General features: G+C 48.7%; 1 protein-coding gene across 1 annotated transcript in view; it reads left to right on the plus strand.

The window, feature by feature from the left end:
• The first annotated feature begins 4,323 nt into the window (after window positions 1-4,323).
• SAMD7 (sterile alpha motif domain containing 7) overlaps window positions 4,324-16,713 on the plus strand; it is a 29,860-nt gene continuing 17,470 nt past the window's right edge. Inside the window, exon 1 of the mRNA XM_048505036.1 lies at window positions 4,324-4,462. The gene's annotated coding sequence lies outside the window, so the exon portion shown is untranslated. The remainder of the gene's footprint in view (window positions 4,463-16,713) is intronic.

A 16,713-nucleotide genomic window follows, 5' to 3' on the forward strand; every position in this document is an offset into this window, starting at 1 on the left:
GGCTCTCCTCCCAGCCCTGGGCTCCCGGGGCGGGGAGGAGACTTGCCCAGCCAGGAAGTGCTGGTGTGTGTGTGTGTGGAGCAGAGGGCTCCGGCTTGGCTCAGCTCTCCCCCCTGCCCTCTGCTCCGCTCTTCCCAGCACTGCCTGGCTGTCCTCCCTGCCCCGAAGTGGAGGTGCGGGGGTGGGGGGGCAGCGTGAGAAGGTGGGAGAGGGCAGCTGTCGGGGGGACAGAAAACTCAGGGGGAGCACAGAAAACTGGGGGGGCAAGGTGGAACTGATTGTTAAAATATTTGAATCCCACCACTGTAGCACGTGTCTCTGACATCTCCACTTAAAAGGTCTGGGTAGAAGGTGATGTGAAAGACCTCTACCATAGACCTTGGGGAGTAGCTGCCAGACAGAGTTGACCGTGCTGGTCTCTACAGATCAATAGTTTGACAGTATAAAGCAGCGCCTTGTGCTCATGGGTATCCGGGGGCTGGGGTTGTTCACTTGACTCTGTCTAAATCCAGCATGAGTTTTCCATTTGACCACACGACTGTAGGCCTGCCCCATAGGTGACATCACCATACAGCATTAGGACTAAGGAAGCTTCTGCTCCCAACAGAGGCATATATAGGGCCTTTCCCCACTTACCGTAAGCCCCGCGCTACTTGAGGAGAGTAGCGCGGGGTTCCTCCTCCCTCCCCACAGCAGGGGCGGCCACAGTGCAGCTGCCCCGACGCTGCCGCTGTCGCGCCCCCTTAGCGCGCAGCATCCCAGGCGCTCTTCCGAACGGCGCCTTTTGACGACCCGCGAGCGGCATAGGGGGGATGGAAGGGAGTGGGGAAAGGCCCATAGAGGGAATGTCATCTGATGCAAAATCTGAGCCGCTGCCCCCCCCATGTATGGGCGGCCACCCTCCCCCACCACAACCAAACAACAATTATTTGCCCCAGGTCATCTCAAAGTCCCCATCACATTATAGAAGGAGGGGTGTGGGGCAATTTTAGGAGGGATGTGGGGGGCGATTTTCCACCCCATGTGATTAAATGGCTGCAGCCCAGGGAATTTGACCTGGGTGGTACGCTCCTGGTTTGGAAACATGCGAACCCTAAGCGACTTGGAGGGTCCCCAACAAGAGTCCCACCATTTCTGTTTGTTTGCAGGCTCACTGCCCTGCATCCATTCATGCTTTTAAGGAAGGGGGCAGAGCTGTAGGGAGGGGGATTCCAGCCATGCCTACTGTGGTGGCATTCTGGAAAGCAGCCTGGCAGGGAGAAGAGCCACTCTCCCTGTCTTTGCACCTGCAGGTTGAGAAGAGCTCACCCAGCAGAACGTCTGCCTGTCATGTAGCTGCTGCACACACAGGAACCCTCCCGGGAGAAAGGAGGTCAAAGCTGGCAGCTTCTGCCTTCCTGGTTCCCAGCATGCAAAGCCTCACCTGGAGCCAAGCCCCTCGGAAGGGCCTTCCTCCAAGCCCCCAACTGCCACGGAATCCCCAGAGCCTTCCATTCCGTTGGAACTGGGAGCTGCCATCCCTGGCAACGGCACAGCTGCATAGCAGGCAGAAAATCAGCAGCTTCCATCCCTGCATTTTCTTGTCTGCTGAAGGCAGAGGGCGTGTAGCCAAAATTAGCCCTGGCTGGCTCCCTTTGTTCCTGGCTCCACCTGTCAAAAGGCAGCAATTCCTCATCTATTTTTTCCCCTTCTCATCCTCTAGGGCACAGGTGTCAAATTTACGGCCCTCCAGATGTTATGGACTACAGTTCCCATCATCCCCCGCCAGCATCATGGTGGCAGGGGATGATGGGAACTGTAGTCCATAACATCTGGAGGGCCACAAATTTGACACCTGTGCTCTAGGGCCATGGTGGCGAACCTTTGGCACTCCAGATGTTATTTATTTATTTTATTTATTTATTTTTTCAATTTATTATACCGCCCCATCCCCGTAGGGCTCTGGACTACAATTCCCATCAGCCCCTGCCAGCATGGCCAGCAGGGACTGATGGGAATTGTAGTCTATAACATCTAGAGTGCCAAAGGTTTGCCACCACTGCTCTAGGATGTGGAAGGTCCAGGTCTGAACCCTTGCTGGTGTAACTCCCTGCTCCTCCACATGCAGCCTGCTGGATGACCTTGGGTGCTGGGTCACAGTTCTCTCTGAACTCTCTCAGCCCCACTTGCCTCACAAGGTGTCGGTTGTAGGGAGAGGAAGGGAAGGAGTTTGTAAGCTGCTCTGAGACTCCTTGCAGGAGATAAAGGTGGGGGTAGAAATCTAAACTCCTCCTCTTCTCTAAATCCAGAGTTTCAGCTTCTGTTCTCTGTTAGCAAAGGAAGGAACTGTTAGCAAAAGGGCTAGGTCCCCAGCCAATTGGTCTTGCCACAGCTGAGACACGTGCTACTTGTTTATGCCTGCAGGCTTTTGTTTGGACCACCTCTCCAAAACCCAGTTCGTGCAACTGAAAACAACCCACCAGGACTAATTTTTCACCCTGCCCCCTCCTAGGGGGTCACAGGGGGGTGGAAAACATGGCACACTCCTACCCAGCTACGCTTCTGCTCACACCTGAGCTGTCCCTCGGCATGTCCTGTCGCCCGGCCGCATGCTGCTGAGCCCCTTGCCTCGGTTGGGGCTCCCCTGCCGCATCCGGCCTACTCCACTTGTCACTTGTACTCCCGGCTCCCTTCCCAGCATCAGATAGGTTCTTGTTTGGCCGGTTGCCAGTTGAGTCTGGGGTGGGGCTGTCTCTGACCTCGGACAGTTTTTTTGTATGGACCGGGGGGGGGAGGAGGAGGGGCGTGGGGGCAAATTTCCACCCCCCACGTTTGGTTTGGTTTGGTTTAGTAGATTTGCATACCGCCCTCTCCCGGAGGGCTCAGGGCAGTGAACAACAGCTGCAAAAATGACAATATCAATAACATAGCATCAAATAATAACCAGCAAACATAACATCAATGAACGTAAACTAATTAGCATAGCATTATAACATCATCCTAACTACAATGAATATAGCATTCTATACTTAGGATTATAACAACAAACATCAACATTATAACATCATAACATCACATAACAATATCAGTATTCATGACATAACATCTTAAATTGTTTAAAGCAATAATATTGAATAATAACAAACATCATTAGCAGCATAACAACAATAATAGGGTAGCTGGCGACTTTCTTTCCAATAATATGCCACGAAACAATACAGTGGCCCAAGAACAAAACCCCCATCTCAACTACAGCTATGTTAGCACAAAAGCCCAGCTTAATAATACATCTAAATACAATAGCATACCACTAAGCTGAACCTATACCTAAGCTAATTTAACTAACTCTACCTAACACTAACTGAACATGCAATAATAATACAATAAACACTACCAATATAATAACATCAAAACGAAAGGAGGAGACCTAATACCCTTACATGTCCCCGTGGGTTGTATGCCTCACATGTCCCCATGGGCCGTATGCCACTGGCTCCCAGTGATGCAGTCATATCTGCTGCACTTACAGTCTTCAGTAGATGCAATGGATGAACAGGGTCTGGTCTGTGCTCTGCAGACCACAGTCATTTCTGAGTTCTGTATTGCAGACAGTGCAGTATGTTGGACAGGGTACTATACCTATTGCCACCTGATAGCCTATTCTATTCCTAGAAAGCACTAGGAACCGGGACAAACCCAAGAAGCAGAAACCTCATTGTGGGTCAAGCATGACCTAATACAAGTGAAAGACCCCCAATTCAAAGAGTGCCCTTAGCTGGAATCATGGAAGCCGGACCTCATGGGATGCCCATGGGTTATTCCATGGAATTCTAATGAATGATGTTAACCCATCCCTACCCTTAAGTAGGAAATCATCAACTTGTGAAGAAGCCCTTGAGAATTAAAGAGTAAACTGTCTGCTTGAGCTGTATAACCATCTGATCCCTCTGTTAGCCTCACAATGTGATTAACAGGATTTTTATCTCTCCAACCCAACAGGATAAGTAATTCTGGGGCACCAGACTTGTCATGTGACACGGAGCATGGCGTTTCTAAGACAAAATCAATAGGGGGGAAATATTGCAAGAACCAGATACAAAGCAATTCTGATCTCCGGCGATGTGTGTTTATGTGATCGCAGGATCAATTAATGTTTTCAACGAATGCACCAAAGTGCCTTAAAGGCTAACAACAGCTTAACAGGTTAAATGTTGAAATAGGTTTATCGGATCAGCGGGAGGTGCTATTTGTAATTATGTTTTTGCAGCTTGCCTAAGTGATGGTGTGGGAGAAGAGCCCGTGATGTCAGAGTGGGGCGGGCTTCGAAGTGAGGGTGACAAATAATCAAGATGAGTTTGTATTTAAAGCAAACTCGGCATTAGTTAAGAGGTTTTTGTTTTTTTGACGGGGCTAATGGGAATATGTGTTAGAAGCTCCCAACCCCCTTGACAGCACCAGCCTGAAGGAAAGATCCACAGGGAAGGTACAACCTTTTCGTTATTTGTGCCTTCTAAGCTTGTTTCCGAACTAAAGCCTTGGCAACTGGTGTAAGTAATAGAGCATAACTTATACGGAACTGCCGTAAATATGGTAATTACTTTATACGGAACGGCCATAAACATGGTAATTCCTTTAATGTAGTTTGTGGGGAATGAGGTTGTTTTACATCTGGAGCCTTGAACAGTACTGTTCTGTAGCATCATTTAACATTTGTTAAGGAACCTACATTAATTGAAATAGGGCTGCTTTATTTGAGCAATTCTGTTTATATAAGGTGGTGAACCAATATGTAGGCGCAAGATACAAATGTTTTAATGGAACAAATATGAGGTTGGATTTATGGGTTGGATCCCACAGACCCACTCTGCTAACTGTGACACTTTTCTTTCAGGACCTGATAAAAGCCCTCTGTTCACAGAATGGATCTACAGGATCCAACTCTGTATTTGTTGGGTGGATTTTTGTTTGTTTGCTGTGTAGCAATCATCTCTGCAGCGTGATGCTTTCCATGTGATACAGGATACCTGGGGAACTTGGCTGGAATCAGCTCGTTAAGCTGGAATCCTTAAATTAAAACCTATTTGATTATACCATCTGACACAGAATCGGTTCAGATCAAAGACTTCTTGTTGATGTGGTCCCGTGGAATGTTTGGGGTTTGACGGGGGAGGGAAGGGGGTAGCTGCCACAGTCTATAAAATCAGATGAACAGCTCTTTACTGAAGGTTTTAAAAATGATTAAATCCAATGGATTATTTAAAGTACTTTTATCAGAAAGGGTACGATCTAGGCAGAATTAAATGAGATCCAGACAGTACAGTGTTGGGAGGAATAACTAAGACTGAAGAATCGGAACCCACACAATTAATTTCAGCTTTGAAATCAAAGGCGCAAGTAAAGGATCTGGGAGACCTGGCTTGGTAGCGGTGATGGGAAAAGGATCCAGGTATCTTACAGGGCCATTCCTAAATAGAGTTACACCAGGGGTCCCCAAACTTTTTAAACAGGGGGCCAGTTCACTGTCCCTCAGACTGTTGGAGGGCCGGACTAAAAAAAACTATGAACAAATTCCTATGCACAAATGATTGTAAAATGTTTGATTTCACCTTTCAGCCTTTCTGTCATGGTCTATTTTTAGAACAGTGACCAAAGTATGTCAAGTACAGAGTGGGTTCCAAATATTGTTGGGGAGGCTGTGGAATACCTTCCCCCGTTAAAAAAAAAAAAAAGCAGAACTTTCCCAATGAAGCATTCCATCTAACCCTGGATCAGGTATCTTCCTGGGTTCTTTCCTCCCTAGCAGCCAGCGAGCGATTCGCCAGCCTGGCTGATGCCAATGGGAGTGAGGCGGAACAGAAAGCCTGAGAGCAACACATGGAGTAGCCGAGAGGGAAGGGCGGAGCAGGCGTTGCCACATGTAAGGTTTCCAACTCTGGGCCAGAAAATTCATGGAGATTTGGGGGTGCCATCATGTAACTGCAATCAACAGCCGTTGGGGCCGGTTCCTCCTCTCCTTTGAGCCCCCACTGCACATGAATGGAGCCATTGCCGCCATGCCTGGCGGGCCAGATAAATGCCTTCAGGGGGCCACATTTGGCCCCCGGGCCGTAGTTTGGGGACCCCTGAGTTACACCCTTCTAAAACCACTGAAGTCACTGAGCCTATAAGAGTGTAACAATGGGCTTATAATGGTGTTTTGTAAATCAGAAAATCCTGTGAAAATTCAATGCTACTAGCAGTGCTGCTGAAAAGCGTTGCAGGAAAGACGTGATATATCCTTATGTAAATGAGATCTGATGCCAAAACATTCATGAAAACATTATCTTATATGCTAATACCAAAGCTGCCCAAATCTGAGGATACTTACACTTGGTGACCGGAGCTGTGAATAGGCAAGACAGATCTTTCTGCAAACCTGAAAAAATGCTCCAGGTTTGTAGAAAAGTCTGAAATCTAAAATATATACATGGGGGGTGGGGGGTGGGTAGAAAGTCCCAAAATAATAAGAGAAGTACTTGCAGCTTTAACAAAGGGATTCCCTCAGTGGCTGTTGCTAGGCAACCTTAGCATTCCAGGCTGAGTTTCAGTGTGTAAAAGGCAAGGGGCACAGGGCTGTTTTAGGTGGTTTTGGCCTTTATTTATTTGTTTGTTTACTTATTTATTTATATGTTCGATTTGATAGACCGCTCTATCCCGAAGGACTCAGAGCGGTGTACAAGCTAAACAAGAAAACAAGGAATTACAAATATAAGGAAAGAACAAATCAAATAACCCCAGTAAAATCAATAAAATGCCTCCTTTGAGGGAGGACTTACCGGGGCCAGGCCTGGCTGAGGTTGTCAGCTCCATGTTGGGAGATTCCTGGGGATTTTGAGATGGAGTCTGGAAAGGACAGGTTTGGGGAGGGGGAGAGGCATCAGCCAGATTTAATGCATAGCATTCACCCTCCAAAGCAGCCCTTTTCTCAAGGGGGAAAGATCCTGTCATCTGGAGATCAGTTATTCAGGGAAATCTCAAGGTCCTACCTGAACCCACTCTGGCCCTTGCAATGACCACTGAATAACTTCATACCACCTAATTTGCACAACACAACTAGATCTAGGTGCTTGCCACCAGAGCTGTAACGAGGGGGAACTGCGCCCAGGGCATGTGTGTGCCCTGCACCCCTGGCACGCTCCCGTCCACCCCTACCATGCCATGGAATGCTCTGGAACGCTCACGCCCCCTCACTGGTGCACGCCCGCTGCACGGCGTCCCTTGTCCCCTGGGCGCTACACCACTGCTTGCCACAGCAGCCACCCAAGGAAAACAACCCTATGGTGTAGTGGTTAGAGCTTTAGAGTAAGATCTGGGAGACCCAGGTTTGAATTTCCATCTTCCTGTGGAAGTCCACCAGGTGATTTTAGGCTAGTCAGGTATTTTCAGGCTAACCTACCTCACAGGGTTGTTGGGAGGATAAAAAGGAGGAGGGGAGAATAATATAAGCTGCCTCAGTTCCCTCTGTGGAGGGTTATAAATGAAGCAATTGAGTGTTAAATACAGCTGAAGATGGAAAGCAAATAAAAGGTAGGCTGGTATATGGTTGAGAAGGAAAGCATGAGACAGGGGCTGCCAGGAGGAGGGAAAGAAAAAATCGTGTGAGGAGGGGAATAGAGGAGGAAGTGAGGTCCTTGAGGGTTCCCTACTATGTAAGTGAGCCTGGCTCAGTGGTTATCATTACACAACTGGCCCATAGTTTTCCTAGGTAGAGACTGTTGGGTGTGGGTGTGGGGGAAGAGGAAAAACTGAAGACAGACTGGCCCCTTCCACACATGCAGAATAATGCACTTTCAATCCACTCCCAATGCACTTTGCAGCTGGATTTTACTGTGCGGTATAGCAAAATCCACTTTCAAACAATTGTGAAAGTGGATTCAATGTGCATTATTCTGCATGTGCGGAAAGGGCCAGAGGGGCACATAAAATTTAGTTTAGTTCTTGGATGGGAAAGACAGAAGGAAGCAGGAACAAGTTGTGGGGCTTTCAGGAAAGGGAAGGAGGAAATAGTGGATGGGGGAGAAATGAGATGTTTTTTGCAAGTCCTTAAGTGTGTTCCTGCTTGTTTCAAAATAATAAAATACATGCTGTTTACAATGAAGTGGCATACAAGAAAATGCGTAGTACACTGGCCGGCAGAAAACAAGGCTGCTCACAAATTCAAATTCTTTTCCCTCCATCAACTCACTAAGACCGCTAAAAAAACTGAGTCTGGAGGCTGAAGAACGTGTTTGGGCAAAAGGCTATGTGGCTCTAGTAGCTGCAATGACAAAAGGTGAAACTCATCTTCCCTATTTGGCCAGTGATACTTCCATGGGTACAAGAAGTGTTCCTGGAGCAAACTCTGACTGATGTCATCTGGTTACACCTCCTTGGCCCCTTCCGCATATGCAGAATAATGTACTTTCAATCCACATTCAATGCACTTTGCAGCCGTGCGGAATAACAAAATCCACATGCAAATGATGGTGAAAGTGGATTTGTTACTGCGCTGCCTTGGTAACTTTTACTCTCCCAGATCAACCAGCTCTCAGCAGCGCAGAGGAACAGAAACAGGACCCAACACAGCGAGAAAAGTGAAAAATAAAAATGAGTTTATTGAGATGCTGACCTACGTGTCAGCACCTCCGCACCATGGCAACTCCAACTGCCCAGCAGCTTTACAACAACTTTTATACACTTTCTTCTGCCCGGGAGTCCGGGGGAATACAGGACAGCCTACAACCATTCATTTACAGATACATAGGAACCAATTAGATTCCCGAGGACAGTCCCTTCTTGAATTTCGCGAAAGAAGCAGGGTGAGGCAATGACATAGGCACAGGCGGGGGAAAAACACAAGAGTCCTTTGGGTGCTTGGGGTCAGGAAACGAAACCTAACGATGACGACGGATGTGCTTCTTCCGGGGTCCCTTTTGTCAAACGTCCATTCATGGTTTTTGCAAATGAAAGGGACATGCCCAGGTGGAGCAGGGGTGGATTCCTGCCTTGAGCAAAGGAGGTTCCATGCAGATACAAATACAAAATACAACTACAATTCCTGCTTTCTACCTAATACAACTTGTCCCTATCTAACTTATAAAGAAATAAAACATAACTTTCACCTTTATTAAACAGCAAGATCAGGAATGGAATAATTCATTTCTGGGTCCGCTATCATTGAAAGTGCATTTTTCTGCATGTGTGGAAGAGGCCCGTGCTGCAGCCCCCTAAGTCTTCTTGAATGGATCCCCTGATCTTCAGTACCAGTTTTTCAAAGGACTTGGGGATTACTGGTGGAAGGGAGAGGCTGAAACAACGAGCGGGATCAACAAGTACCTTCTGTTTGTGCTTCATAGTAGCTAACCCAAAATATTTTAAATAAAATACACAGCATGTCATTTTTTAAAAAAAAAAAACTATTTATGGATATACGCTATACTCTGCAAGTATTAATACCTTGGGTTAACAAAACCAACCAAAAAATTTAGAAACTTTACCTTGATAATCAGGAATGCTGATCACAACACTGTTACTTGGCAGCAGTTTCTTCAGATTTGGGAATGTAATAATTGTATTTATAGTTTGCATTCAACTGTCACTGTTCAGTGATGGCGAACCTTTTCGAGACCGAGTGCCCAAATTGCAACCCAAAACCCACTTATTTATCTCGAAGTGCCAACACGGCAATTTAACCTGAATACTGAGGTTTTAGTTTAGAACAGGGGTAGGGAACCTTTAACACTCAAAGAGCCATTTGGACCCGTTTTCCACAGGAAAAGAAAACACTTGGAGCCGCAAATAATTTTTGACATTTAAAATAAAGATAACACTGTATATATTAGGGTTTTTTTACCTTTTACTCCACTCATTCTAAGAAGCGCATGGATGCGCCCGCTCACTTGCCCGCCCGCTTACCTGCTTGCCCTGCCCGCCCACTCACTTGCCCGCCCGCTTACCTGCTTGCCCTGCCCGCCCGCTCACTTGCCCGCCCGCTTACCTGCTTGCCCTGCCCGCCCGCTCACTTGCCCGCCCGCTTACCTGCTTGCCTTGCCCACCCGCTCACTTGCCCGCCCGCTTACCTGCCTGCCTTGCCCGCCCGCTCACTTGCCCGCCCGCTCACTTGCCCACCCGCTTACCTGCTTGCCTTGCCCGCCCGCTCACTTGCCCGCCCGCTTACCTGCATGCCCTGCCCGCCCGCTCACTTGCCCGCCCGCTTACCTGCTTGCCCTGCCTGCCCGCTCACTTGCCCGCCCGCTTACCTGCTTGCCTTGCCCCCCCGCTCACTTGCCCGCCCGCTTACCTGCTTGCCTTGCCCCCCCGCTCACTTGCCCGCCCGCTCCCCCGCCCGCCTGCTCGCCCCCGCTCACTTGCCCTCTTGCCCGCTCGCTTGCTCGCCTCGCTCACTTGCCCGCTCACCCACCCACCTGCCTGCTCGCCCCCTCGCTTGTTCGCCCCCCGCCCACTCGCCCGCTCGCCCGCTCGCCCCCGCCCCCATTCGCTTGCCTGCTTACCTGCTTGCCTCGCTTGCCCGTCCGCCCCCGCTCAGTTGCCTGCCTGCCCGCTCGCTCCCCCCCCCCCACTTGCTCGCTCGCTTCCTCGCCCCCGCTCTGCTCGCTCGCCCCCTTACCTCGTTGCCTTTAATTTCTGCCCAGGCTTGCCCGGGAAGGGGCAGCCAGCAGGGAGCCTCACGAGAAGCCCCGAAGAGCCGCATGCGGCTCCCGAGCCGCGGGTTCCCGACCCCTGGTTTAGAAAAAATAGTTGGCTCCGACGAGGCGTGCATTACTCAGGAGTAAGCTTAGTGGTAGTTGGTGGCTTTCCTTTGAAGCAACCGTGCAACTCTTCCAATGGGTGACTCATGACCCTAGGAGGGTTTACTCAGAAGCAAGCCCCATTGCCAGCAACCGAGCTTACTCCCAGGTAAAGGATCGCACTTTAGTTCTTTGCATGAAAATCAGTGGGGTTTAACAGCGCTTAACAGGGTTACCTACACTGCTTCCCCAAAACTAGGTCTTAGGTTTAATGTTAATAATCAAGCTCAGCGGCCCAGGCCAGCCTAGATGTGTGGGGGGGGGGACTCTGTACGTGCCCACAGAGAGGGCTCTGAGTGCCACCTCTGGCACCCGTGCCATAGGTTCACCACCACTGGTTTAGTTGATGGCCTGTCCTGTACTCAGAATTTGCGGGGGGTGGGGGTGGGGGTAAAGACATGGTATAGCCTGGTTTCATCAGATCTTGGAAGCTAAACAGGGTTGGTACTTGGATGGGGGACCACCAAGGAAGACTCTGCAGAAGAAAGCAATGGCAAACCACCTCTGTTTCTCGCTTGCCTTGAAAGCCCCTTGCTGGGTTGGTTGCAACTTGACAGCAATTACATACACACATATGAGGAATAGTATTTGTCACAAGACATAGAGGGGAAGACAGCTGCACTGAGAATATTGTGCACAGTTCTGCTCACCTTCTCTTGAAAGACAGAAAAAACTACATTTGTTTCTCCATGAATAAACTTAGGCCGTTTCCGCACGGGCGGAAAATGACGGCCTGGAGACGGTAAAAACGCCGTCTCCAGGCTGCCATTCGCACGGGCGGCGCAGCTGCAGCGCAGCCGCGCCGCCCCCGCGCCGCCCGGCTGGCCCGCAGCCGGCGTATTCCGAGAACGCTAAGAAGCGTTCTTTTCGGAATACGCCGCCGTGAAGCCGCTGCCGAGCGAACGGCAGCGGCTTCACGGCGCCTCCCCGACCCGGCACTCACCTTGTCCCTGGGCCTCCGGCGCGTCGCTGAGGCCTGGGGACACGCCCCCCTGCCCTGCGCCGCTCGAGCAGGCGCGCAGGGCCAGGGGGGCGTGTCCCCAGGCCTCGGCGACGCGCCGGAGGCCCAGGGACAAGCCGGGTCGTGCGGGCGCCGGCGCTCCGCGGCGCCGGCTGCCCGCCTCTTCCCGGGACCGTCCGTGCGGACGGTCCCAGCGTCTTCGGGTCGGTGCAAGAAGCGCCGACCCAGCCGTTTCCGCTGCCATGCGGAAACGGCCTTATAGAATACAGGAGGTAGCAATAGCCATTAATTCAGGTGAGTTTTTTAAAAAAGGATTAGACAAATTTGAAGAAGGTAGGCTTTGATATGTAGGTGATGAGTAGTGGTGAAGAAGAAGAAGAAGAGGAGGAGGAGTTTGGATTTATATCCCCCCTTTCTCTCCTGTAGGAGACTCAAAGGGGCTTACAATCTCCTTCCCCCCTCACAACAAACACCCTGTGAAGTAGGTGGGGCTGAGAGAGCTCCGAGAAGCTGTGACTAGCCCAAGGTCCCCCAGCTGGCGTGTGTGGGAGTGTACAGGCTAATCTGAATTCCCCAGATAAGCCTCCACAGCTCAGGCGGCAGAGATGGGAATCAAACCCGGTTCCTCCAGATTAGATATACCTCCTATGCCTACTCGAATCTGATTAGATTAACCTCCTATGCCTACTCTAATCTGGTGAACCAGGTTTGATATCCTCACTCCTCCACATGAAGCCTGCTAAGTGACCTTGGGCTAGTCATGGTTCTTCTTTCAGACCTCTCTCAGCCCACCTACTTCACAAGGTGTCTGTTATGGGAAGAGGAAGGGAAGGAGTCTATCAGCCACTTTGAGACTCCTTATGGTTGAGAAAAGCGAGGCGTGAATCCAGACTCTTCTTCTCCTATCATCCACTGCAGCAGAACAGAAGAAGGGGTGACCTTGGTGAAGCTGCCGTCTATCCCAGTCAGTATTGACTGAAGAAGGAATCTTTTATATTTTGCTTGATCTCTGGATTGCAGGAAGTGTTTGCTGTCTTGTTCAGCAAGCTGATTTTTTAATATTCAAATAGATAAATGTAAAATTGTTCAGAGTACGATGGGTATGGTAAGACTATTAATATCACTGTGATGTTGTCATCTGTCTCGTAATGGTGCACAAACCTACTAAAGAGAAACTTGTACAGGAAAGCACAACATAAAGGACAGCTGGAACATACGAGGCCTCGGATAGAGGCTGGGGGAGGTCTATGGGGAAGAGGCTTGGCTCTATGGTAGAGCATCCAGTTTGCATCCAGAAGGTCCCAGGTTGAATCCTTGGCATCTCCAGTTAAAATGCTGTGGTAATAGGTGATGAGCAGGGACGGAGCGAGAGGGGAATCGCCCGGTGCATTGGTGTGTCCTCCGCCCCGCCTCCCACCCACATCTGCCCCGCCCCGGAATGCCCCCGCTACGCCCCTGCCAGGCCCCCGGAGGGGCGTGCCCCCAGTGTGTCCCGCACCCTTCTGCCCCCTTGGAGCTACGCCTCTGGTGCTGTGACAGACAACCTGAGTCCCTGGAGAGTGGCGTCCATAAAAGCCAACACTGACCCATCGGCCCAACACAGTATTTAGAAGCTTCATTCATTCATTAAATTATGTTATACACATAAGAGATGCCACAGGGTTTTTTTTAGAGCAATGGGACTTGTCCAGAAGTACCCTTTCTGCTTTCCATTCAAATATATCTTTTCCACACCAAAACTGAACTAAGAATAAATTGGTTTCTATGTATTTGATGCCCTGTCGTTCTGATGGGCTGGCCTTTATACTGTGACCTAGCAGCCCCTTCCCCCTAACCCCAGAGCAATTTTGCGGTTTAAATTTTGCAGTTTTTTAAAAGTTTCCTTTTTTTTAATTCACAAAACATCCAAAGAACAGATGTTCATGCAGTGTTTTTAGAAACAGAAAGGGGAACAGTCTGTTTGAAGAATCCTGGGAAGATCAAAACTGACAATTGAGAAAACATAAAGTTTGTTGATACATACATCTGCTGTTTGATTTCAGAGGCAAAGCCAAGCTCAGAGACCTAGTGTGAAAGCTAGTTTTATCTTTTGATTGTATTCATTCAGACACTGACAGACCAATGGTTCACATAGTGCTGTCTGTGCAAACAAAGAAGGGAAACAGAACTGAACCCTATAACTCTAGAATTAAGTTATAAAATTATATTTATATGTATATAAAAGAGAGAGAGAGATTAAAATCATCAGAATACGTGAAGGGTCCATAATAGCCTAGATTACAAATGTTGTATTGTACATAAATAATACAAATGGGTTCCACGTAGTACTGTCTACACCAGGGGTCTCCGGGTAGCGTCTGAACTGTTGATAGTTTGCTAGATGTTGCAGAGTAGGCCTGTGTAGGAAAATATCATGACAAGATCTTATCTAGGCTTTTTCTTTAAAAAATGCTTTTAATTCACGAGATTTTCTCTGCTGCTTAGCTGTAGCTTCATTTCTAGGGCTGTTCCTAATCCATGTCCTGTTTCTAGGACAGAACAAAACTTGGTAATATGCCTGGGGAGGAGAGTACCTCGGGATATTTGTCACTATTCAGAAGCAGTTCTCATTAAAGAAAAGATTACACACGGCACATGAAGCTGTGTTATATTGAATCAGACTGTTGGTTCATCAGGGTCAGTGTTGTTTACTAAGACTGGCAACAACTGTCCAAAATTTCAGGTGGATGCCTTTCATATCAGCTACTACCTGGTCCTTTAACTGCAGATGCCAGGAATTGAACAGGAGACTTTCTGTGCTAAGCAAAGACTCTTCCACTGAGTCACAGCCCCTTGGCAGTTCCTGCTCCATGCTATATGGCGAGAGGCAGAGATTTCTCATCACTGCTGTCTATTAAGCAGAGATACCAGGGATTGAACCCATGATTTTTCAAACACGAATAATGAGCATCACTGTAACCCCCTCCTTTCTAAAGATTCAGAAAAGTGAACTTCAAATGTGGACTTCAACTATACCGAAAGTCATAAAATAGTGAATAAAGGCATCTTTCCATATGCAAAGATTGCTCTCCTCCTCCCTCCTAGTCTTCATGCACAAGCCTTCACACACAAATATTCTGGCTCTCATACTATGCTTAAGTGCTCTTAGGCCGTAAGACTGTTGCCTGTCTACTTCTTGCCTAATAAATTGAGACAGAATTAGCCCTGGATGAGTGGTTCTGCCTGCTGCCAAGAAGGGTTTGTTGAGGGTAAAACTCTAAGAGGGGAGATTAACATGTCTTCATCCCCATAATGTGCTGTACAGCCAGGATTTGCAGCATGGGATCAGGAAAGAGTCATCCGTGAAGGCGGCCCTGGCAGCTGGTGTGCGCTCTTATACTCCTTCAGCTTCCAGGTCCTTAGCTATTAGTGCAGTCCTTTGGGGAGGGGTGGTATCTCACATACTTTGCAGAAGAAGGTCCCATCTCCAGGACCCATAATCTCTAGTTCAGGGGTCTGCAACCTGTGGCTCTCCAGATGTTCATTTCTAGTGCTGGCCATGCTGGTATCTCACATACTTTGCAGAAGAAGGTCCCATCTCCAGGACTCATAATCTCTAGTTCAGGGGTCTGCAACCTGCGGCTCTCCAGATGTTCATGGACTACAATTCCCATCAGCCCATCAGCATGCTGGCAGGGGCTGATGGGAATTGCAGTCCATGAACATCTGGAGAGCTGCATGTTGCAGACCCCTGCTCTAGTTAAAGGGATCTCCGCAAGCAGAACTGGCCAAGAACTCTGCCCGAGACTTTAGGGCCGTGGTGGTGAACCTATGGCACTCCAGATGTTCATGCCCATGCTGGCATCGGCTGATGGGAATTGTAGTCCATTAACATCTGGAGTGCCATAGGTTCGTCTACACTGCTTTAAGGAGATGCTACTGGGTGTCAATTCCAGAACTTTCTCCTGACGTTTCTCCTGATCTAAAGATTCCGAGTGATTCCGGGCGTGAAAGCCTTTGATGGTTCTAGAACTGTAAGGAAATGTTTCTATGTGGTAGCCTCGTCCCCCACATATCTATGTAAGCGCCATCAGGCCACAACTTGACTTCAATGAACCCAGCACAGGACTTTCAAGGCAAGAGAGAAGCAGAGGTGGTTTGACGTTACCCTCCTCTGCAGGGTCTTTCTTGATGGTTTCCATTCAAGTATTGCCCTTTCTTAGCTTCTGTGGTCTTTGAGATCCAGCAGTGCCATGTGGTATTTCCTCCCTTTGTCCCCGTATCATCCCTTATCTTACAATGTTAACTTTTTTTATTCCAAGGGCAACTGGACTGGAGGTTGATCCTCAAATATTCTGTAGTGGCACCTGCTTTCAAACTCATATGATGGTTTGTACCTGTTGTGACTGTCTTTCTGAGTCAGATGTGAACTGTGGGCTCTGAGTAATTTCTGAGCACGTGGTGCCTGGTTTGGATTGGGTCCATAGCACACACACAAAAGATCTTTGGCTTTCCCCTTTCACTTTCCTGGCCTGAAATGGTCCCAAGCAAGACTATTTGTCCTTTGGGAAAGACTTGAGTTTCTCCAGACAGGCAAATGACATTCCTGGGAGACTTTCAGGTAGGGAAAATGGCACCCCTGAAGGTTCTGAAGTCCCTTATCCCGATTTGCCAGTACACCTGTTCCAAAGCAGCGCTGCATGTGGAGGAAATGAGAGAAATCCATAGTAGACGTCTGACTAAAAGAAGTGGTGGAGGATCTCGATGCAATTTTCAGCACTTATAGACTCGGATCCTACATCCGCTATTATTTAATATCTATATGCGACCCCTTTGCTATGAACTCATGATTCCTCCTTTTCCTTTCTGATCGCTTCCTGGTGCCTATTAGAACACGCTCACTTCCCCTAACCTGGCTATGCCCTAAGCCAGGGGTGTCCAGCTCGTGGCCCTCCAGATGTTCATGAA

This window comes from Sphaerodactylus townsendi, linkage group LG08, assembly GCF_021028975.2.
Source record: "Sphaerodactylus townsendi isolate TG3544 linkage group LG08, MPM_Stown_v2.3, whole genome shotgun sequence".
In the NCBI taxonomy this organism is placed as follows: Eukaryota; Metazoa; Chordata; class Lepidosauria; order Squamata; family Sphaerodactylidae; genus Sphaerodactylus; species Sphaerodactylus townsendi.